The following is a 26,267-nucleotide window of genomic DNA, read 5'->3' as shown; positions in this document are numbered from 1 at the left end:
CATCATCTTGTCAACCTGAAAGTGTTTTCATCAAAGAGATGAAGTTGAAGGATCTGTCCTAGGATCAAGGATCTCAAAATTCAATTTATATTAGCCTGCATACCTCAGTGTGAGCTGTAATTTGATATCTCTCAATGGGTATTTGAAATAAAATTCCACGGTTGCAATCACAGTTTAGACACACATGGAGATCTAACCTTCAGGTAGACTTCATGGATATGATAAAGGAGCAACAGTGAGGGTCTCAATGATGATGTAACAAACACAAGAAAGACCACCATAGAAGGAACAGGCAGAGGAATGAGGGAAAAGGACAAGTTGTTGAGGCCAAAGCAGGGGGTGGTAAAATAACACAAATGCAAAGGGCACCATTTCTTCCATATGATTGCATATACTTGTGCACTCATAACAAGGCTGAGGATTCACTAAGAAAAGCAGTAGACAGTGAGGAAGAAGAGCAGAAGGGCGAGAAGACGAAGGCTGCCACAGCCAAGCTGAAAGGAAAAGCACCCTCAGCCAAGCAGGCTAAGACAGTGCCGACTGCTTCTACAGGAAGACAGAGAACTGTTAGCAGACTGTTTCTACAGGAAGACAGAGAACTGTTAGCAGATTGTTTCTACAGGAAGACAGAGAACTGTTTCTACAGGAAGTTTGAAAAGAGGGAAGCCAAAGGAGAAATCAGCTGAGATGTTAGCCAAAGAAGCCACTAGGGCCATCAAAGACGAGGAGAGAGATTGGTTGCTCAGAGGATGAGCAACACTTTCAGTAGGGGGGTGATGATGAGCCCCAAAAATGGACAATTATTTGGGCTCATTCAACCTCCTAAGTTGACTTAATCCACCATTCTCATTGGTTTATTGCATGTTTTTGATTATTTTTATGTTAATAGAGTGAATTTGGTTAGTCATTATGCCAACAAGTCTAATGGGTGCTTTGTGTAGCCTTTTTGGTCCACTTGGAGACAAAATTGAAGGTCTTAATGAGCACTTGGTGTTGTTGGGAAAAGTATCCAATACGGAATGACCCTATCCCACTCTAAGGGTGATAGTACCTCAGCAACAACTGAATACAAAGCTATTCAAGATTACTTCTTTATGAGATGAGAGAGAGAAGAGAAAGAGGATCCACTAACCGTTATCTTCCGCTAATGGTTGATCCAATCTTCCCTCTTTGCTGCTTGCTCCTAGCTCCTTGTTCTTTCACCGGCCCAGCTACACAAAGATCATGTAAAAGCACAAGAAAAGGAAACTACAAGAAGCATACATCCATAATGGATTCAAGGATTAGAATAAATCAAATATACAAGCATCAATACGCCACAGAGACACATGCATATAGAAGAACCTCAAATACTTTATTAATGGAAGAAGTAAAGTTCTGAGAGTGTTACAACCATAATAGGCCCAATCCAGCAACACCTCCCAGCAGAAAGAAATATCCTCTTCACCTCCTTCAAGCAAATCACCCAATAGTTCTATACTCAAACCAACATCACTTCCTTACTTGCACAAAATTCCAACCTCCTTAGACCTCATGAGAGAGCTCTATATATAGGAGTTTTGGAGAAAGGATGAGTCAGCTTGAGGCTGGCATGAAGCTGACTAGTGTCCTCTCCCACTTCAGTTATTCTTCAGTTCCTGAGTCCACTTGGAGTCTCTTGCCTCCAGTTGGAGATCTAGATCGTCTTACTCATCACAAGGCGAATTCCCTGATCCAAGTGTCATTTTGGAAGCTTCCTGGGTATTTGACACTTTGCAGAATGACTGTGCCACTTGGCCAATCTCGCCCAGCGCAGGTAGCCTTCATTGCTTTTGACATTCAGCGCAGATGCTCAGTGGAGCAGCTGACATGATCCAGAAATAGCTTGTTTTTGAGTGTTTTCAGGTGGAGAACTGATTTTCAGTGTTGTGGTTTGCTGACCTTGTTCCTCTAGGGGTAGGAACAACATGTTTAGGGACTTTCGATCCCTCAGATTATCGACATTTCATGCTTCATGCTGCTAGGCACAAAAATGTCTATAACAGTTGCCCCCTAAAGTATGAGGTCGTTTATCGGGTGAAATGCTTTATCAGGAGGATCCGAAGTTCATTCAATCGCTGAGAGGTGCCCTGTAATAAAATACAATACAATACATTATTTTTCATTCTGCTTTCATGATCTAGCTGAGGCGGGCATTCCCATGCTCAGCTTTATAAATTCATTTTGGTACATAGAACAGACGATCGTCTGATGGTAGACTGATAATTCTCTGCTGAAATTATCATCCTTTGAGTAGGATGATCATCTGCTGCAATGATGTACATAACAAATGTCTTTATATTTCCTGAATATATATTGCAGCCCGGATGGATGAAACTAGATCCGGGGTCTTCAAAACTCGTTCGATCTTCACTCTAAGTACAAGTCGATCCATGTGAGAATTGTGCTGAAGTCGAACATGGAAAGACATCGCTTGATTACCGGTCGATAATTTAAACCGTTAACAAGCGTGAGAGGAATCACCAATAATGACAATGACCCTCAAGGTACTGCAGTACAATTCACGTGGTGTGAATAAAGGACTTGGCATCGAACACCAGGCAAAATCTTCTGGTCGAAGGTCATTAATGTATACCTGTCGCCGGAAGTGAGAAACTTGCCATTGAGGCATGCAAGCTTCAAAGTACTGAGGGGGTTGTTCCTAGATCAACTTCTTGGATAATGAGCTGAAGTCGACAAGAAGCGATCCGTCAAAGGAGGGCCTTAATGAATCCCACATCAATGATACAGAACGGAGTTAATGATTTTAGTGGAGGTGAAAACAATCTGTGAGATATGATTCAGGGTGGCGATCATGGGTGGATGAAGGATAATGTATGGCAGTGGATGGGACACGGTTGACTCTTTCTGAACACATCTCTTGAACATATAACGACACTGATGTGATGGATCGGTAGCATTACCCCAAATACGAATGGTTTGGCGAAGACCATGGTGATGAGACCGGTGAATGAAACAACCCAACCCGATGTGATACGGAGGACAAAGTGTCATGTTCAAGAGCGACTTGCTACCATTAAAGCTTTGAGGTTCTCCCAATTTTTCCCCAGTCATTTCTGACCAGTACCTCTTTATTTTTGTCAAGCTTGAGGAGGATAACATATGCTTGTTCTATAACCTGCCCTTCGGGCAAGCCCATCGCTATGTTTTAACGAGTCTAGCGATAGGGTAACTCGTTCTCGTCTAAAGACAAGTTTGTCGCTATTTAATCATTTTAACGAGTCTAACGACAAGGAAAACTCGGTCCTTTTCATTTTTAGAGAGCCTGAAAAGGTACAGAAAGTTAACTCCAAAATTCCTTTTTCGTCATCTAATCCCTTAAGTCCGAAAAAGTATAAAACAATACAGAAGGGATGAATTTTCGATAATTTTAACGAGCTGAATAAAACAAGCGCTCGACCTTTTTGTGCAATAATCCCTCAGGTCCAAAAAGATTAAAATCTAGAGGAGGGATAGCTCTTCCGGTCCTTTTAACAAGCTGGAAGGCCAAAACTCGGCAAACTTTTCATATTTTACGAGTCAGATGAAAAGAGCTCAAAGAAGACTCGTCTTTTGAGGAACGAGTGATAAACTGGGATAGCAGCAGATTCCAGGTACAGGTTGGAATTTTCCAATCACGGCAGTGTCACAAGGATGGCTAGGTGAAATCACTCTTCGCAGCTGTTCCTCAAAATGGGTAAACAATCATATGGAGGTGAACGATTGGCCAAATGAAATGGAGGTGGCGGGTGTAAACACGACCAAGGCTTTTTATGGCTAATAAATTTACGATCACAATGGTTATTTACCGAGATGGGTTCATTTTTTAATGAGCTTGAATGCGCCAAAACACTGCTCAATTCTTATGTTTATTTTTTAACGAGCATGAATTCCGCGTTAAAACTGCTCGGTTCTTGCATTTATTTTTTAACGAGCATGAACTTTATGCTAAAACTGCTCGATTGTACCAGTCGTAAGATAAGAATGTCTCCTGTGAGATAGCTATTTTTTATGGAGCTTTATCTCACGAAGCTATGCTCCTAATTTGGCGAATTTTGACTTTTGCCCCACATCCTTTCTTTACGCAAGTTAGGAAATGACTAATCCAAAAAACAAATAAATAATCGCTCTTTGCTTGCACTCCAAAAGGTTTGTATGCCCCCAGTATAAAATACGATTTCAAGGCTGCCCCTACTTATCCGATAAAACATTTGTTTTAAAGGGTGAGGCTTACCTCTTTCAGGTTACCCAAAGATTGTTCTGTTAATCTTTCAAACTGAACACTTCTTCGGCGATGTTTACCGAAGTAGACAAAGGTGGGTGAAAAACAGATTATTTCACTCACATAACTTTGACAAAAGAATCTTATTCCAGAACAACCCCTCTTCCTAGACGGACGGGGTACGGACTAGTCATATTCTCTAGCGGAAATCTACTCTATACCCAAGGTTTTCTCTGCCCAAAGCAGACCAGGATGCATGCCCCCTGGGTTCCAGTCCCATCTTTCCGAATCATTCACACTCATCGGGAAGGAGGACTGGGGGTGGAGACATTTCTTGGGTGAATAGACCATTGAGGGTTGGTATTTGACTATTTGCGATGTGTGATCCCGGAAATGAAAGTTGGTCTACGAGCTTGACCATTCTTCCTTCGTGTGGAAAACACATTACTCTAAAGAGTGAGGAGACTATAGCTCCCATGCAATATATATAGTCTCGTCCAAGGAGTAGGTTATAATCCAAGGGTCCTTGAACAACCATCACGTTCATTTGAACGGTCTTCCCTTTCAATGTAACAGGCACATTGGGGAGGATCCCTAACGGTCGACTGGTTCCTTTATCAAAACCCGAGATATTTCTCATCTCAGGCAAAAGCGCCGGGGAACCCAGTGCTTTCCAAGCAATAGAGGAAAGGATACTCACAGATGCCCCTTCATCAATGATAGTCCTAGCCATTACCATTCTGTAGATTTGGACTATGATTCTGAATGGTATACTGGCTGGTAACCAGGGTCTGCCTAGTTGGTTCCAATCAAAAGACACAACCAGGTTGCTTGGTGGTGGGACTGAATACACGGCCGGATACGATCCTGACGATGTTCCTTCCTGCGATAAAGGAATGGGCGCATTGCCCTTATGCTCATCAGAATCTGTGTTGATGAAAAGAATCTGGATGGTGTCATCCTTATTCTCTTCAGTGAGGGTGTCATTTGAAGATGAATCTTCAGTGACGGTGTCATTTGAGGATGAAACCTCTGAAGGAAGAACCGGGTCAACTGCCGCATCGACCTTTAGACTTTCGTCTGGTCTGGATTCAGTAGGTTCATTTTCAATGACTGACGTTTCAGCTGACCACTTGAGTGGGCCAGCTGTGTTTTCAACCAACGAAGGACTTGGCACGAGTTTTTTGTATCCAGGAGGAAGTCTCAACGGTGAAACCGGATGATCTTCCAAAACTCTCTTCGCTTCGTCTAAGAAGGGACAATGGTGGATGGCGTGATCGCCTTCGCACAGTCTACAGGGGGATCTTGCTCCCCCCTTTTTTCTTGAACCTTCACTTTCGCTGGTTGACGGTAAGCACTCAACCTGGCTATCAGAAGTTGATGCTCCCGAATTGTGCAACCGAGGGGACCAGTCCCTTAGTATCCGGGGAATACAGGGAAAATCTCTATGGAAGTGGTCTCCTCTACATATGACACATCGCGATTTAGGCCCGGTCTGTGCTGTGTGTGGATTTTTGTTAGATGTCTTTTGCTTGCCCCCAGTCGCCTTAGGCTCCTTCTTCTTCTTCTCTTTCTTCTTCTTTTCCTTCTTCTCCATGGGAGCTTGGCTTTTGCCGGCTCTACCTTTCGAACATCAAGGATTGGAGGAAGGGTTAGAGGAAGTAGAAGGCTGGTGGGAAGCTCTAGACTCATCTAGCTGTTGACTCGACTGTTCAGGAACCATGGTGTTCTGAACTACATTGGTTGAGAATAGCCAAATAGGCAGGCCAATTTTCAGTCCTGGAAGCGACAATGTGGCCATGTGGGGCGCACCAACTTCTCCCCAAGAGGAGAAAGGAATAGGATTTCCATCATGTGGAATTCCTTGGTTGGGGAGTTCCATGTTCTCAACCTACAGATCAACGCGGGAATAGAAGGTGATTATGTTCCGTTTAAAATAAATTTTATAACGACGCTTAGACACAACTTGCTTTTTCACTTTTTAAGAGTCGAGAAAAAGCTAAAGATGACTCTAGTCTCCTTCGATGTTTTAACGAGCCCGAAGTGACAAATGCTCGGGTGGACTTTTTCAGTTATAGAGTTTGAAAAAGGCCAAAAGAAACTGCTCTGGAGTTCTAGGCAGAGGGTGTGCCAAACCTTTCGCAAAACCACAAAATACGTTTTACGGTACGAGTGGTCGATCTTCGTGAATGCTGTGTTCACTGCATTGCGATCAGTAGGGCGGCCGACATGGTTTCCTATGGATAAAGGCTTTGATCCTATAGGGGTCTCCCAATATATACGCGACGGTACGTGGGAGCACAAGTCCGTATTGATACTTATCGCTTCACTGTGGAGGAATCACCCAACCACTCAACGCTAAGATATCACATTTAACGACGCCGGAACACGTCTCTAGCTTAGACCTCTATGTGTTTGCGTTATGTTTCAATGCGTTGTTATGTAAATTAAATTTATTTTAAGGTTGATCTTGTTTAGCTGTTTGCCTTTATGGATCACCACGAGATGTATGATAACACTCCTAAATGCAGTCTAAGATGATAAGCAAGCTTTTCAATCTTTCAACTTTGAAAATCTTAACTACTGAGGGAAAAGAAAGATAACACCTTTTCACACTGATCATAGAGCACACACTAATGCACTTTTTCCCTAAATCAACATGCAAACTGTCATAATGCACATGCACAATGCAAGCATTTCTTTTCTCTTTCTTAATGTTTATGTGACACAAAAAGAAAGCTGTTGTATAATTTTGAATTCAATTTCAAGTGAAAGCAAACAAGCTTGTCCAAAATCAAAAGACACCTTAAGATTTACTTGTTTCGACACTAGAAATATATAAATTCAAACCATATGACGAAAGCAAAAGCTCAATCAGCTATGAACAGCAAATAAACTAACTCTTAAGATCAAAACGACACTTTATCACAGGTCTAGATCTAAGAGGCCACAACAAGACTAGTTCACTTTTCGTTATGGGAAACTGTAAATGCACAAGAAATACACAAAGAACAAACACAGTTTCTTTATACAACCGAGGCGGAATAGTGACAAGGAAAGTCAGTTTCAGATAGGCACATTGACTGGTAACAGGCAGCAAAACAAGAGTGAAAACAGGGCAAGAAACAGCAGGAAACCCCAGTAGCACAAAGCAAGACTGGTCCAGCGCAGGTGGGACACTGTCTGTTTGACCTTCAGCACAGGTAGCCCCTTCGGGAACTGCGCTGAAATGCAGACGGCCTTTGTACAGCCTGCACTGAAGAACGAAACTTTCGTTTCTCTTGGTTTCTGGGTCACAGATTGCTCAAAAATTCACAGTTTTTGCTCAAATCAGAAGCTATCAGTCAAGGACACACTAAGGGATGAAAAGGAGGATGAAAAGCTATCACTAAGAGCTTATTAGAGTCTTTGTGACTCAGCTCTTCAAATCATAAACTTTCCCAGAAACTGAGCTAGAGTAGTTGCCCTCTACTTTGTATTTGAAAGATCCAAATACAGTTCGATTCGGTACTCCCTTTGTTTATGAAACGAATAGCAAAAACACAAACAACCAACAAGATATGATCCCCAGCGGAGTCGCCAATTTGTTGTTGGGAAAAGTATCCAATACGGAATGACCCTATTCCACTCTAAGGGTGATAGTACCTCAGCAACAACTGAATACAAATCTATTCAAGATTACTTCTTTATGAGATGAGAGAGAGAAGAGAAAGAGGATCCACTAACCGTTATCTTCCGCTAATGGTTGATCCAATCTTCCCTCTTTGCTGCTTGCTCCTAGCTCCTTGCTCTTTCACCGGCCCAGCTACACAAAGATCCTGTAAAAGCACAAGAAAAGGAAACTACAAGAAGCATACATCCATAATTGATTCAAGGATTAGAATAAATCAAATATACAAGCATCAATACGCCACAAAGACACATGCATATAGAAGAACCTCAAATACTTTATTAATGGAAGAAGTAAAGTTATGAGAGTGTTACAACCATAATAGGCCCAATCCAGCAACACCTCCCAGCAGAAAGAAATCTCCTCTTCACCTCCTTCAAGCAAATCACCCAATAGTTCTATACTCAAACCAACATCACTTCCTTACTTGCACAAAATTCCAGCCTCCTTAGACCTCATGAGAGAGCTCTATATATAGGAGTTTTGGAGAAAGGATGAGTCAGCTTGAGGCTGGGATGAAGCTGACTAGTGTCCTCTCCCACTTCAGTTATTCTTCAGTTCTTGAGTCCACTTGGAGTCTCTTGCCTCCACTTGGAGATCTAGATCCTCTTACTCATCACAAGGCGAATTCCCTAATCCAAGTGTCATTTTGGAAGCTTCCTTGGTATTTGACACTTTGCAGAATGACTGTGCCACTTGGCCAATCTCGCCCAGCGCAGGTAGCCTTCATTGCTTTTGACATTCAGCGCAGGTACAGAGTGGAGCAGTTGACATTCAGCGCAGATGCTCAGTGGAGCAGCTGACATGATCCAGAAATAGCTTGTTTTTGAGTGTTTTCAGGTGGAGAACTGATTTTCAGTGCTGTGGTTTGCTGACCTTGTTCCTCTAGGGGTAGGAAAAACATGTTTAGGGACTTTGGATCCCTCAGATTATCGACATTTCATGCTTCATGCTGCTAGGCACAAAAATGTCTATAACACTTGGCAGCCAAATTCGTGGGAGAACAAGCTAGAGGATTTGTAGGAAGGTGTCCCCCTCATTTATGGGCCCTTACCTCGAATTCTCCACCATCAGCTCGGAGTTCAAAGGCCACCAAATCAATGAGCACAAGGGCAGCCAAGCAAGTCAAGTAGGACTGCTGTTAACTACAAGTCTTGGGCAGCCAAGTCCCTAAATTTTAGGAGGATTGTTGGGTCCTCAAATTGTATAAATAAGAAGGCTTAGGGCCTCATTTTGGTTAGCCAGTTAGTCATTTTGTTAGCCAGTGGATGTTAGCTAGTTAGCCAGTAGATAGTTAGCTAGTGGTTAGTCATTTTGTAGCTGGTAGTTAGTCATTGCATAGTCTTGTTGTAGTCATTTTGTAGTTCGATTTTTGGGCAATAGATTAGTTTCGTTGTCCGCTCATTTTCAAGTTCTCCTTGTGGACAGTTTTCATGTAACTCTTCATTTCTTGATCAATAAAGATGAATCTAGCTTTGCACCAGCTCTAAATCTCTCTTAGGAGGCTGTAGCTCTTGGGGTTGGGCCCATCTCAAGCGCCCAATACCTCCTTTGATTATCTTTATGTGTTTTTGTTGCATTCTTAGAATAAAATCTGTTATTTAGATCTAAATCTTGTTTCGTTATTTAGTTTGTTTTTTGATGAGTAAAATAGCTTTTCATGCTCAGATTTAGTTGAAAGATTGTTAATAGAAAAAGCTTCAAAAAAAAGAGCCAACAAACATCTGTGGTTTCACCTCTCCCTCAGTGGGATCAGGAGCTGTGACTAGGATGACTTTGTTGCCCACAAAAACACATTCTTTGCTTCACCATGCAATTATTAGTGTTCGAATCTCATTTGTAGAACTTGATATTAGTTTTTGATGCATGTTTAGTTTATGATTGCTTAGTTTAATAGTTGTTTCACATGGTTTCCTTGCAAATAAACTTTTTTTCATTTCCTTTTGTTGTTAGGTCAGATTAGAGTGAAGTAACAAGGTCATAGGTTTTATAAGTGTTTGTTTGTTTAGTTTGAAAAACCACTTGCAGAGTACCTGTTATCCTTCCTTACCTGCCCATACTCCATCCAACCTACCTACTTCATCCTTCACTTATAAACCTTACCTTACATTTGCCTCATCCGCTTACTTTGCCATGATTCTCATCTTCTTGTGCAACATCGCTTCATCCATCCTTGAACAAATCCAATCACTCCTTAGCCTCATCCACCAAGTCCTAGACCTCTTCACACCCCTATTTCACCTCCATACTCATTCCTCCATCTTTCTCCCTCCATCCATGCTCCAAAATCCCATTTCGAAACATCCTGTAGAAGAATTATAGAACATCCTGTAGAACCCCCTGCAGACTTCCTATAGAAGTTCATAAACACGGTTGCATGGCACCCAGACTTTGTGAAACTCTCAGAAAGAATGTTAGAGACTCCTTAGACCCTCTCTGTACCATCCCAACCTTTCCCAAAGCATTTCATCCCTTGATCCATCCCTGCACAGTGGAAAACTAGTTAGAAGCACATGCATGATAATTTCAACAACTTAAGCAAAAATACAAAAAGATGTTTTCTTCAGATAGTGATAACTTAGACACATGCATTTTACCTTCCTAGAAGTAATGGCATCTCTTTTCGTAGTTTGCATTCTTTCCTTTGCATCAGTAGGACTAGTTGGTAGAATTAGGGTTTGATAGGGTTTGCGTTTCTTTTTGGCTTTCAGTTTCTTTCTGCAAGTAGATTAGCTTCCTTTGAGTTAGCTTTCGTCCATCAGTTAAAAAGCTTCTTCTAAGAGCTCATAGAAGTTGGATTGAGCCCCTAGCAGACTTGTGCCAGCTGACCAAGTGACAGCTGCGGCAAGAGCTAGTACTTGTGCATACAGCACCGTCGCTTCCAAGTTTGTTACGAACTACCGGGTTGATAAAATTAAAGAAGGGAGTTCCAGGAGTTGTAGCATTATTGCTACAATACTGGAGCCCACCAACTACCTTTGTCTATAGAGGATGAAGAGCTGGTAGATGACTAACTCCCTAATGAGCACATTTTTTCCATCTCATTCTTATTTCCATGGTTTTCTAACATATCTAATTTCATATTTATAGACCTATTTTCCCCTCATTTATATTCAAAGGAGAAAATAAATATTGTCAGAAAGAGTGCTCCTTAAACTTAGATTTAGGGTAACCTTTTGAAGTTGGGGTTTGATCAAATCAAGATCAAATCATAAAAATATGTGTGAGGGACTATGAGGTTTATGAAATTATATTAGCTTGTCATGATGGGCCCTATGCGGACCATTTTGTTATGAGGAGTACAACCTACAAATTCCTTCATCTAGGATACTACTACCCTACCTTTCACAAAAAAAAAATTGGTATACATAACATAGTGTGCTGAATGCCAATGGATAAGGAAACCCACTTAGAGGGATGAAATTATTTTACAACCTCAGGTGACCTTAGATCCATTTTATAATTGCATCATGGACTTCATAGGCTTTATTGATCCTCCATCTGGATAGAAGAAAAATATCATTGTGTGAATGGATTATTTGACTAAGTAGGCTAAGGTAAAAGCAGTGAAAGTAGCAATAAAGTAAAAGGTAATTGAATTCTAGAGGGAGAACATATTTTACAAATATGGTTTCCTAAGAGAACTGGTGGAATATTGGGGGTCCTAGTTCACTTCCAATATTATAGAGGAGATCATGAGCCAACATCATATCACATATAAAAAATCTACTAGATATCAACCTCAAGCAAATGGGAAAGTAGACGGGACTAATAGAGCACTGGAAATAACTTTGAATAAGGTTATAAACACCACCAATAGAAAATATTGGACAAAAAGGCTTATTGAGGCCACCTGGGCCTACAATACCACTTAACATACCATTAATGGGTTTACCCCCTATGAGATGGTATATTGAAAAAAACACTATTATCCATTAAGTTTGAGTAACACACTAAGAATGGCGACACGACTTGACATGGATCTCACCATGGTGCGAAAATAAAGGTTTCAATAGCTAAATGCACTTGATGAGTTTAGAAAGCAAGCCCTATTGACAACTAAAGTGGTTCAGCTACAAAGAAAAGTCTACTATGATAAGCATATGAAGACCACAGACTTCAAGGAGGGTGATTATTCTGTATTGTATGAAATTAAGTTCAAGGATTTGAAAGGAAAAATCATGCCTAGATTGTGTTATGAAACCAGCTCAAGAAAAGATAGAAAAGATAGATCAACACTTTAGAATTCAACCTCTTCGAGGGGGCAACCTCCTTTACATTACATACATGAACAATTATTGGATGATACAAATGACAAAACCTCCTTTCTATATATAGGAGTCTAAGGAGTCACAATATAATCTAGCCGACCTAACAATAATAATATAAAGCCACAAAAATAACAATAGAGGGATTCTATGGGGTACAGAAATAACAACATGGGGGTAATAGGGGCACAACAATATAAATAAGGGGTATAACTACAATAGTAATGGGGTAATCACTAGTATTATAGGGACCCAACATGCCCCTCTCCTTGAAAAAAGTGTTGTGCTCAATGCTTGAGTAGTTCTGGATACTTCTGCATAAAATTCTCATCCTCCCATGTGGAATCTTTAGCAGATAAGTTCTTCCACTTAATAATATACTCTGAAATTGATCGATTTCGTAGCTGTCGAGTTCTTGTTTCTGTGACTGCTTCCGGTTCCAATATAATTTATCCTTCCTTGTCAAGTTCTGGCAATATTGTTTGAACTGGGAGCTTGTCACCTATAACCTTATTTAAACATGAAACATGGAAAACTGGGTGCAATCGAGAAGCTGTAGGAAGCTCCAATTTGTATGCCATAGTACCAATCTTTTGCAAAACCTTGTACGGACCATAATACTTTGGTGATAATTTATTATCCTTCTTAGCTTGCTTTAGGGACATTTGCATATATGGTTATAGCCGTAGGAATACCCAATCACCTACATCAAAACTTCTTTCACTGCGATGTTGATCTGCCTATTGTTTCATTCTATTTTGTGCCAACACGAGGTTATCCTCTAAGAGTTGGAGGACTTGTTGTTGATGTTCGATGTGATGTTCCACTGCCTGAACCTTAAAATTTTCTCTTAAATATGATGTGATGGATGGTGGTTGATACCCATAAAGTGCCATAAATGGGGTAATTTTTGTTGATGTATGGAAGGAAGTGTTATACAACCATTCAGCCAGAGGCAACCATTTGACCCATTGTGTCTGTTTATCAGAAACAAAGCAACAAAGATATCCTTCCAAACATTTTTTTACTATCTCAGTTTGCCCATCAGATTGAGGATGATAAGATGAGCTATGAGCTAACTGAGTACCAAGACAAGAAGATAGTTATGTCCAAAAATTTCCAGTGAAAATGGGATCTCGGTCACTTACAATAGTCTTTGGGTTTCCATGTAGCTTTTGAATTGTTTCCATAAATGCAGTAGAAACTGTACTGGCTTTAAATGGATGTGATAATGCACAAAAGTGTGCATACATGGTAAGTCTGTCAACTACCACCATGATTACACTCTTTCCCTCAGACTTGGGTAAACCTGTGATAAAATCCATTGAAACCTCCTCCCAACGTTTGCTTGGAATGGATAAAGGTTGTACTCGGTGTCTTAATTGTTTCAACTTTATTTTGTTGGCAAACCAAACATTCCGCCACAAGCTTTTGAATATCTGATTTAAGGCCATCCCAAAAAAATTCCTTCTTAACCCTATGGTAAGTTTTTAAAAATCTTGAGTGCCCTCCTAAGGGAGAAGTGTGCAATTCCATAAGAATCTTTTGTTTTATCTAGGAATTCTTACAGAGGTATAAGCGATGTTTGTACCATAACGAATCATTTTGCCAGCTAAATGTATCAGACGTACTGGAATCTTGTTGTAGCTTTCAAATAAGTGTCCACACTTCTTCATCATTCTTCCATTCCTCCCTTGCTTCGTTTATCCAATCTGGTTGGATAATAGTAATGGCGCACAACAATGCTTCCACATCCTCATCCTTTCTTGAGAGTGCATATGCCACCACATTTTGCTTCCCTTTTTTGTAGATGATTTCAAAGTCATAGCCCAACATCTTTGTGACCCACTTTTGTTGCTCTTCAGAGGATAATCTTTGTTCTAAAAAGTATTTAAGGCTATCATGATCTGTTTTTACCTTGAAGTGTCTTCCCATTAGGTAGGGTCGCCATTTCTTAAGTGCATGGAGTATTTCCAACATTTCCTTCTGATAAATAGCTTTGCTTAAAAACTTTCCCTTGATTGGACGAATTTCAAAAGCAATGGGTCTTTCATCTTGCATTAGAACAACACCAATTCCATTTCCTGAAGCATCACATTCCACAATAAATGCTTCTGTGAAGTCCGGTGTAGCTAAGACCGGTGCTTGGCACACCGCCTCTTTAAGATGTTCAAAGGCCTTTGTTGCTTCCGGAGTCCATGAAAATGCATCTTTCTTCAATAATGTTGTTAGAGGTGCTGCTATTCTCCAATAATTCTTAACAAATTTGCGATAATACCCTGTCAACCGAAGAAATCCTCACAGATGCTTTATGGATGTGGGGATTTTCCATTCCTTAATGGCTTTAATTTTGCTAGGGTCTACCTTAACTCCTTCATGAGATACAATATGACCCAAATATTCCACCTCTTGGACTCCAAAGAAACATTTGGATCTTTTTGCATATAATTGTTTCTCCTCCAATAGTTGTAGCACCTTGTCAACATGTTCAACATGATCCTTGCAAGACTTGCTGTAGATTAGTATATCATCAAAAAATACTAACACAAATTTTCTAAGGAATGGTTTGAAAATTGAATTCATCAAACCTTGAAATGTTGAAGGTGCATTGGTAAGGCCAAAACGCATGACCAAAAATTCATAATGACCCTCATGAGTTCTAAATGCCGTTTTCAGAATGTCTTCAATCTTCATTCTGATTTGATGATATCCTGAACGAAGATCCAACTTGGTGAAGTAAATTGATCCATGCAATTCATCCAGTAATTCATCAATGACAGGAATAGGGAACTTATCTTTATAGTGAGCTTGTTGAGCTCCCTATAATCCGGACACATGCGCCATGATCCATCCTTCTTGTGCACCAATACTACTGGAGTAGAGAAAGAACTTTGACTTGGTTGAATTATACCAGCCTCTAACATTTCTTCAACCATATGTTCAGTTTAACTTTTTTGGACATAGGGATATCTATATGGCCTGATGTTTGGAGGAACACTTCCTGGAATCAGATGAATAGCATGATCATGATCACGCATAGGTGGGAGACCCTTGGGGGTCTCAAATACCTTGGAATGATTGTCAAAGACTTTTTGGAGATCTGGAGAAATAGATGATTCCAATGTGGAAACATCTAGTGAGCATAATTTTGCAATTACACCTATTTGCTCCTTTTTTAGAAGCTTTGTCATACCATGAGAGCTGATTACCTTTCCTGGTTTCCCTGCATTACCCCTTAATTCAACTTCCTTTCCTTCTGTAGAAAATTTGATGAAAAGTTCTTGAAAATTAAAAGCTATTGTACCCAAGGATTGTAGCCATTGGACTCCTAGTACAACATCAGCACCTCCAATTGGAATGGAAAGCATTGGGCTAGTCAATACATATTCTCCCATGGATAGCTTGATATTATGGCACCTTCCAGAGCAATTTATTGTTCCTCCATTTGCAATCATCACTTGACACTCTGGTGCTGGATATAGGAAGCAATTCAATTCTTTTGCTACCCTACAATGAATAAAATTGTGGGTGCTTCCTGAATCAATCAACACTATTAACTTTTTCTTCTTGATTTGTCCTTCTATCTTGATGGTTTGAGGAGTGGTAATTCCCGCCAATGCATTACAAGATATGGTCGGATTTATTTGTTCTTCATCTAGGCTTTTTTCCTGGAGTATATATTCTTCTTTTGACCTTTCTTGCTCCTTTTCTTCTTCCTCTTCATAATCTATGTAGAATAATTTCTTCTCAGCACACTTATGACCTTTAGTTTATTTGCTATCACAACTGTAACAAAGCCCTTTTGCTCTATTTTCCTCCAATTTTTGTGGTGTGAACCTTATATGTTGTGGAAGACTAGGGGCAACAACACTTCCATCTTTATAGTTGTGAGTGGTATGCTTCCTGGTTGCCGTAATTTTGCTTTCCATTTTTCTTGCTAACCTGAATGCCTTCTCTAATGAATCAAGTTCCCAAAGGCGAACATCATGTTGGATATTATCCTTTAAAGACCCTATGAACACATCAATCCTATGCTCCTCTGGAATATCTTTTACCCTTATGTTCAATTTTTGGAACTCCTCAATGTGCTCCATTACTGAACCCTTTTGTTTGAGACTTATCAATTGGCTAAAAAAAGTGTTGCTTTTTGTATCTTCATAATGTGCTATCAATTCTTCTGTAAAAATTGCCCAAGTGATAAATTTTTTACGAGAGAAAAGCCATTGATACCATACAAACTCATTTGGTTTCAAATATATAGTTTCCATATGTACCTTTTGTGTGTTTTGCACATTATTGAGATCGAAGAACTGCTCTATCTGTAATATCCATGTGGCGGGGTCCTTGCCATCAAACTTCCTCATATCGATTTTTGGAATATGGTGGGTCCTCGATCCAAAATTAGAGTCTATGGAATCATTATTAACATTACTTTTGTTCACATCATGAGTTTCCTTTACAACCTTTTCACCATTAGTAAGTATTTCTTGTAGTAAATTTGTCAAATCTGTCTTCAAATCTGCCATGTCTCTCTTCAAATCTTTCTTTGAATCATCCATCTTAGCTTCCATGCCCTTTATCTCAGATTCCACACCATTTATCTTAGATTCCACGCCATTTATCTTAGATTCCACGCCACTTATCTTAGCTTCTGTTAGCTTTTGTGAGTGTGACATTTGTTGCACTTGTCCTTGTAATTTTGATATATCATGTAGCATTTCTTCCTCTTCTTCATGAGTCATGCTAGAGCTTTTAGTTTCCTTATTAGGTGTTTGAATTTTCTTTCCTCGGGGAATCAGTTACCGATAATAATTTTTTACTATGCCCTTTCAATTCCTTCAAACCCAACTTACAAGAAAAAAAAAAAAAAACTACACACCTTTTTTCACTTTGTAGAAGCCTGATATTGAATCTGATGTATCTCTGTAATTCCAGATCCTCCAATTCTGAAATTGCGACCTGTAGTAGCCTTCTGTGTCCTCTTTCCAATGCCACAAGTCTGACTCAATTTGGATTCTCCAAGGAAGAGTTATGTGAAATCTCCCACAGTGACTTGATTATAGACTGGTTCAATAGAGCGAAATTGTACAACGTGCCACAAGTCACTATTTCGACCTATGGATCTGAAAAATGCATACAAAAAACTACAGTCAGTCCTCTTTCTATACCTTCTTACGAAATTTCAATCCGATCCCCAGAGAGAAATTTATGACGATTTTCCCTAGGTCACCTGTTTTGAATGTAATCCAGGAGTCTACAAAAAGACCAACTTCCTTAGATCATATCTCCGCAAATATCGCGCGAAAAGCTCTGAAATCTGGACCCAAGGTTCAGCGCGATTTCTTCTCAAATGGGTTTTTTTGCGACTTCTGAAACGTCACATAAAAAGTTATAGCGAAAATTCCATGATGACCTGTTTGGAGTAGCGAAACCCTAGAATCCAAAGCTCTGATACCAAATGTTATGAAACCAGCTCAAGAAAAGATAGAAACGATAGATCAACACTTTAGAATTCAGCCTCTTCGAGGGAGCAACCTCCTTTACATTACATAAATGAACAATTCTTGGATGATACAAATGACAAAACCTCCTTTTTATATATAGGAGTCTAAGGAGTCACAATATAATCCAGCCGACCTAGCAATAATAATATAAAGCCACAAAAATAACAATAGAGGGATTATATGGGGCACAGAAATAACAACATGGGGGTAATAGGGGCACAACGATATAAATAAGGGGTATAACTACAATAGTAATGGGGTAATCACTAGTATTATAGGGACCCAACAGATTGATTCAAATAGGAAATGGCATCAACCCATGGTATTCACCCAACCATGTTATTCCTCCACCCATGGAATCTACCCATGGTATTGTAAGTGGCATCCACCCATGGTATTTATCCACCCATGGTATTGTAACTGACATCCACTCATGGTATTCATTCACCCATGGTATTTTCCCATGGTATTGTGACATCCACCCATCGTATTCATTCACCCATGGAATTGACCCATGGTATTGTGACATCCACCAGGGAATTGACCTGTGGTATTACAACTGAAAAATAATATAAGTAACAAGTCAAATTTTGTAAAAGGACAATTCGTCGACCTCAATGTAGCTCTTACATTTATTCTTCATTTTAATAAAAAGAATTCTTTGTGGTTTGTTTATTGGGCATTCTCCTCTTTTTCTTTTGGCATTTCAATTTTCTTAGATCTTGGGGGTCTCTCCCCAAGATCCGGATCAGTGATATCAGAATAGGTTATGATTCCATGGCAATGAGGGTTTGATGCATATTTCAATTTCAATTTTTACAGTAATATTCAACAAACTTCAGGCATGTGTTATGTCCTCCACAGAGCATTTTCTTGGGCCAAGAAGGAAGAATTTTTCTTCTTTTCATTTTTCTGCAAGAATATCTTTAGGCGAGGACTTTGTAGATCAGATCTAAAAATTTTGGTACAAAATTTAAAAGACAAAACAATATATCTGGATACTTTGCATAAAAATACCCAAATTCAAAAGAAAATTCATCTGAATCAGAGCTCGGATGAGGGAGATATCACTGATTCAAAATCAACTATTTTGTAAAAATGTTTGTGATGAAAATTCTTGGACAGCGGATGTCATATATTTTTTTTGCAATTTTGGTGTATAATTTTTTAAAAGTCATTATATATCTGAGATCCTCTCGAAAAATCCCTCAAATTCAAAAAATACATTGGTCGAATCAGAGTTTGGATGTGGGAGTTATCATTGATTTAAAATCACCTATTTTTTCAGAACTTTTGTGACGGCATAAAAGTTGCAACATGAAATTGAGATTATAGAGTGTCCAGATAAGGAATTCCAACACATGGGAAGATGAAAAATGTTCCTTCCTTTTCTAAAATTGGGTTATAATAAATATTCTGAGTTATATTGACTGCTTTATGTCAATTTCAATTCTGAAGCAACATTCAGAGTGGATTCCCTTTAGAGACGTGCCCTCCCACCTCGCTTTAGTTGGCACCTACTTCACATTCATCAGTTTCAGCATAGCAGCATTCATCTTGGGTTCTTTGGAGACGTGCCCTCCCACCCCAAGCTATGTAGGCACCTTCTACCTCATAAATAGTCAACATCATGGTTATGGGTCAACCGCACAATATCCCTGTCATCGAAGTCCATTTTCTAGGACGCACATTGTTAGTATCAAGGTTGGTCACAAGAATTATAGGGTATCTCTATCCTCGGATATTCTTTCATCATGGTTATGGTTCATCCATAAACCCACACTAAATTGAAGCCCATTTGCTAGGCTGCACACTATCAGTATCATAGTTGGTCACAAGCATTACATGTATCTCTATCCTTGGATCTTCGTTCATAATGGTTATGGGATAACCACATAAAACCCTTCGCTTTGGTAGCTCTTCACATTCAACAAAGGCTTCACACGAGGGAACTTCACGCAATGGGGACCATTGCTTCTTAAGAAGGTAGGAATGATCCGAATAGAAAATGGCATCAACTCATGGTATTCATCCACCCATTAAATGTACCCATGGTATTGTAAGTGGCATCCACCCATGGTATTTTAAGTGACATCCATCCATGGTATTCATTCACCCATGAAATTGACCCATGGTATTGTGACATTCACCCATGGTATTCATTCACCCATTGCATTGACCCATGGTATTGTAACTGAAAAATAAAATAAGTAACAAGTCACATATTGTAAAAGGACAATTCGTCTACCACAATATATCTCTTACAATTATTCTTTGTTTTAATAAAAAAAAAATCTTTGTGGTTTTTTTATTGGACATTGTCCTATTTTTCTTCTCGCATTTCATTTTTTTAGATGTTGGGCATCTCCCCCCAAGATCCAAATCACAGATGGTTGGTACCTTATCTAGCTGATACATGTCATGATAATGATAGTGTAGATCAAGGAAATATATGAAGGACATATCCCACAAAGTGAATGAATACAGGGTAAATTTCTACAAGAAGCCCTTCTTATGGGCTATGTTTTATGATTCAATATGTAAAGAGTTTAATGTGACTGATATTATCAAAGCAACCAATCCATTCAGCCTCTCATAAAACAAAATAAAAATAAAAAATCTCGAGTGAAAACCTCTTTTGAAGCACTTGAGGTAGGCTCATTGGCTGAAAACCTCCCTAAGGTAATTTTTAAGCCCAAAAGAATGAAAAATAAAAAATCAAATCAATAAATATTCCTAGTTGTAATCCTCACCTAGGAAAGCTATGGCAAGCCTACTAGTTGAAAACCTCCATGAGGTAGCTAGTGGGCCTAAAAACACAAAAATTGAAAAAATAAAAAGATAAAAATTGAAAAAAAAAGGATAAAAGATGAAATTTTCTTTCTTACTCTAATGAATGTTCATATATATAGGAAAGATATCATCATAACCCAATAAGCATACTAGCCTATGAATGTAGTTCTAAATATCAGTGCACTTGTCTTCAAAATAATGAGAAAGCCTCCATACATCATGCTCATCCATCCACAACGTCCACGCATCATTTCATAGTCACTTTATTTATTTTTTTCCCAATTTCCTAAGTTGCTATAGGAAAGTATTGTAATGCTACAAGATGTCACAAAATTAATAAAAGACATTGGTTTGAGTTTTTATCTATCTGTAAGAAAGCAAAAGATATCTAGGGCTTCCTAAGACTTCTCCACTCCACCAACTTGTCTCATCCCTCATTATTCCTTTCAATAATGAACATATTATATTTAAATAACATCAACATACTCGTTTTTTCCCTCAGTCACTAGTAAGAAGATTTACAATGCTACTACTAGCCTCTCTTTGAATTATCATAATTTTTGGGTGCCTTAGAAAAATGAAATAATGATTATGGGGAGTTACTATGACTACTATAGGAAACTACATAGTCCCATAGTATCCTTTCGAAACCCTACCGACCTAAGTATTTAGCATTTTTAAAGGAAGTCAATACATATCACAAATTCCAAAATATTTAAGGTAGCTCAAAGATAATAAAATTCATTATGATTAGCTACAAGATCTATAGTAGAATACAACGAGAATTCATGTAGACCAAAAATAGTAGAAAAAAGCACAAAATTATCTAGCAGTAGCATCAAATTCACCCATAGTAGCAACAAAAGCACCACAATGTTCAATAGAGTTTTCGAATATAACTATAGTAGCATCATAATCCCTAACAATATCTTCGATGGAAGAAACAAACAACATCTAAATCTATAATAGCTCCAATAGAGTTAATGGCAGTAGCCTCAATGTCAACAAAAATAACATCTATGTGGCACTAAACGTAAGGCACAAGTATAGATCTTTCAAACCTTCCCCTTCAAACGTGTCCTAAGATTGAGGAAACATTAAAAATGTAGAAGTATGACTTTATAATCAAAACTTAGTTATCACGATGTCTTGGCCACATATAGTAGTTAAATTCACTTATTTTCCAAGAGACAAACACGTGGTTGAAGAACAAGACAGACAGTGAAAACGGCTCAAGAAAGTGGGTCATTATGGTTTACTCATTGTTGAGGACATGGAGTATTAAGAATTAGGTGGGGAAAACTCACCATTGCATGCTAGGCCCATTATCCCACATCAACCTCAAAAAATTCCACTCAATTCAATGAACCTCAAGTTTGGCTTACATGATATACCATTTACAGTCCTAACAAGGACCCGTCATCACTACTGGAGGTCAACATTGTTTTCAATCTTCTAAGATGTTATGTTATAGGAACCTATAAGTGTTTTTAGAAGAGACTGATATATTACTATAGGAAAATGATTTTTTTCCCAGAAAGGCCACCAAAGCTTCGAATCAATTTAAATGCAAAGGGATCCTCAAGAGAAAATTAATTCAAGAAATTCTCCCCATTTAGATTCAACAAAAATGTTAAATTTATCTCAGTTGTGTAGGGAAAGTTTTTTCATTACATAGTCTAAATTCAAACAATGAAGTTGTTGGGTGGTCTGATTATTTTCAAAATAAAAAAAATTTAAATGTTGACAAAGTTGCATGATTGTTATTAGTTAACAAGTCTTTTCTTCTCCTATTACATGAAAAAATATACATGTCCTCTCTGCTACAATATTCCATGCTACCACAAAAAACCCTAACTCGTGTAACATTATATGACGTGTGCACCATTATACAAAGATCCTTGTTCAAATATGTGTGTCAAACCATGGAGCGAGGTTTTAATGGGAAATAACCATTAGATTCCTCGAGGATTCACCAAAACCATGAAGTACTTAAATATCTTATAAAATTGGAGTTGGCTAGGATTCTTTGAACAATTGAGAGGTTATGATAATGAAATTTCATTAGACTTTTCTGGAACCTTCAACATTTATTAGAGAATGAAATTGTTACTATAGTAAAATTTTTAGTTATATATCTTGATGAGGATCTCATTAGTGGGGTCACAACCCTCCCCAAGGGGATGAAATGGAGCAAGGAAGTCAAACATGAAGCAATTAATTCTGAGAGATGATTTTTCATTTGATATGAATAGGGTGAGGAGGATAAAAATGGAATAAGGAGAGAGTGCTCACCATATCTATGGGATTACATAGGATATCACATACCTAAGTACATTTCTTCTTTGGAGATATTGAGTATTGTCTATGCCTATTAGTTTAGGCCCCTCTACCAACTCATATTCAAATCAAGCTTAATTATCCATCAGAAACCTATTATTCCCCATTTCCTCCAATCTATGAAGGGAATGAGAATTAAGGTAAAATAGGGAAAAAACGATTATTTGGCTCATCATGGTTTGATTACACTCCCTAGAACACTTTCCAAGTCTTGTCTCTTGGGTAGAATTCATTGACGTGGACAAGCAAGGTTTTCTAGAAACTCAATCAGAACTCCAAAGAGTGTCAAAATAGGAAGAGAATAAGGGAGAAACAAAGGCTCATGGTGTACGAGCACCATAGGAAAAATCTCAAAATCCTTGAGAGGCCATTGAAACACCAAGAAGACTAGTTAAGAAAATGAAGAAGGAGGAAGCAGTATATCTTAAGATATATAATAGATAGGGAAACTCTTTGGAAGAAGGAGAAAAGGAAATAGTTTCTACTATGGCAATGCTAAACAACCCAAAAAAACCTAAGACAAGTAAACCTAAAGAACCTCTTATTTATTTTAGGTGAAGGAAAAACAATAATAAAGTTTAATGGAAAACCTAAGATTCCATCTCTCACTCCAATCACCGTATAAGAATCCCCTAGTCCTAAGAAAGAGGGACCTAGAGAGGAATAAGGGTAGAAGTTAATGATATCAATGATGATTCCCACATTGCCTAAGGGAAAATAATTACAAATACAACCAAAAGGGAAAAATACTCAAGCTATGATGCTACATGAGAAAATTGTTGTGCTATAGGAACATAGAAAAATGGTACAAGATCCTACAATAGAGTGACTGAAAACTCCAAAAGTGTCCTCTTCCTAATAATCTTGAATTGAGGAAGGAAAATTACTCCTGATTCACATAGCATCGATCTTATTCTTTGAGTTTGAAAAATAGAAGGATAGAACTAATAGGTGGAAGTAGATTGCAGAGTCTAAATTTGTTGCTTATATTGGAACAATGGAAGAATAAACGAAAAATATGAGAGAGGAGATGGCCCTACTTAGATTGATTGAATAAAAAAGGAGATATCTCTTAACTAAGGAGAACAAGAAGTTAAGCTCTTAGTTTCAGTAGAATGAAAGACTATTACAGGAGAAATAAGAACAAGTTGTCACCCTTGAAACTTGGTCATGCAAGCTCTAAATTACATACAACTATCAAATAATTATTCCTTATTTTTAAAATATTAATGATTTGAATTCCAAATAAGAATTCTAGTGCAAAATAATTGTCTCCTTCTTTAGAAAATTATAAAATTTATTGAATTTTTTTGGTAGGGAAACATTAAGGACAAGGCCAAGATTGCTAAATTCTACATGCACAACTCGGTGCTTCCTAACATGAACATATGGTGCCCAAATTTTTATTTGGGTGATGAAACAATGACGGCATTATCCTCATGGATAAGGCATGAATAAATCAAGGTAGAAGATGTAAATAGATCATTATCCAAAGAAATGGATGAACCACTACGGGTTAGGTTAGAACATCCATCCGCACATTTACCCATCACCAATCATGAAATTATAGCAAAAGATCCTAATTTGGAAAATATTTACATAAAAAGGAAGCAAGAGGCAATACTCCAATTTGAGGATACCTTTAGGCTATATGGTGAGGGAAGCTTACATGCTTATAAGAGGATATTACACACATTCCCACATAGTATGAGGACCAGGGAATACAATTCACCTAATATGTTGAGGGCTATATTGGAAAAAACTCCCTTGTATAAAAGAATCATCCAAAGTATTGGAGTCCAATGGATTGGACTACAATTCAGTCCTCTCTTACTCTTAGGCCTACAATAATATCAAAGTTAGGAGGAAAAAACAAGGGAATGGAGAGAAATGGAAGAAATGTGGAATTTCATCTAGCAGGGAAAACTACATCTAGCACTACTTGTGATGTCATATAAATCATTAGGAAAATAAATAAGGAATTACAGAAAAAGGAAGATGAGTAGGTTGCTCAAAGGATGAGAAATAGTCTTAATAGTATGATTGGCCTCCCAAGTAGGTACAACTTGAGGCCCATATAACCTTTTCTAGGCACATTTAGCCTCTGCTCCTTCACTTAATAACATATTTATTAGCTTTAATAAGTTCTTAGGAAGGTTATTATCATACTTTTCCTCATGGGGGCTTCACTATGGGATAAATGCCATACCATGTACATTCATATCGGGGGATATATATTAAGGAAAAAATGATATAATATATTGGGGTGTATATAGGGGGTAAAGGATTTTTATCTTGGTAGGTATAAAAATGGTACTTAAAGTTAATGAAAAAATATAAAAGTGTGTAAGAAATGTTAATGATAAAATGGATACCTACAATATCAAGTGAACGTAAGGTCTTTTTTAATCTGGAAGGTGTATTGGGTTCATATTCGTAGGGGTTTAAATAATGTGACTTTAAGAGGTATTTTCCAATATGTAGTCAAATTAAGGGTATTGTTTAGTATGCCATAAATACACATGATATGTCATAGGTTCATTCAGTGAAGAAATTATGGAATTCCTAATGTGATTATTTTGTAGGATAATGAGGATATTTGGTATAGATTGCAGGAAATACAAACAAGAGAAATATTTGGGACTTGTTCCCTACTATACGATGACCAATCTCAATTGGATTAAGGAAATTACTACTCCTCGTTATAGTTGTGAGGTCAGAGGAAACAATATTCTATTTTACATGGATTTTGGAGGGAAAAAATATTCTTTTAAAGGAGGCTACCCCTTATAATTTTTTTTTGTAAATAAGGGCTTGATTTAGCCCATTAGGAGTTGAATTTTGAAGTTAGAGATCAATAGTAATCAATTGAAGGATTTTTCCTAGCATTCTGATCTTGTAGTCTCCTATATATGAGCACATTTTAGGATCAATGAAAATAATTTTTGGTTCCTAGCATGCTGCCTCTTTAGGGATATGAGTCTCCTTAGGTTATGGAACAACCTAGGTGCTCAAGATTCCTCTTTCTACTTTTATTCTCTGCGCATTAGTTTAGCTAGTCATTTCTATAATATCACTTTTGAATATTGTTTTCTACAAGTTAATGAGTTAGTTTTTTACAAGTTATTTTATGCATCTTATTTTAGTAAGTTTAGAAGTAATTTTTTTATGAAGATAACATTCCTTCCCATGGATTAAGATTTTTTATATTACTATTTTCTAACTTGTTATCATACATTTGTGTATTTAGTTTTATATAAATTCTTTTTTTGTAGAGCTACAAGAAACCATAGAATCACTCTTTTGGTGAAAAAACTTATCCCTCATAGGCATAAGGACTTGGAAAATACATCTTGACCATCCTTTAACCTCTCCTTAACTTATTCTTCAAATCACATCTAAGACACATTTTTCTTCTCATTCGACACTCTCTTAAAGAAAAAGAAGGACTC

Source organism: Pinus tabuliformis, chromosome Q, assembly GCF_031772625.1.
Source record: "Pinus tabuliformis cultivar Carrire ecotype Pingquan chromosome Q, CPIR1, whole genome shotgun sequence".
Lineage (NCBI taxonomy): Eukaryota > Viridiplantae > Streptophyta > Pinopsida > Pinales > Pinaceae > Pinus > Pinus tabuliformis.
The sequence above is the reverse complement of the archived record's forward strand: the minus strand, read 5'-3'. Positions refer to the sequence as shown.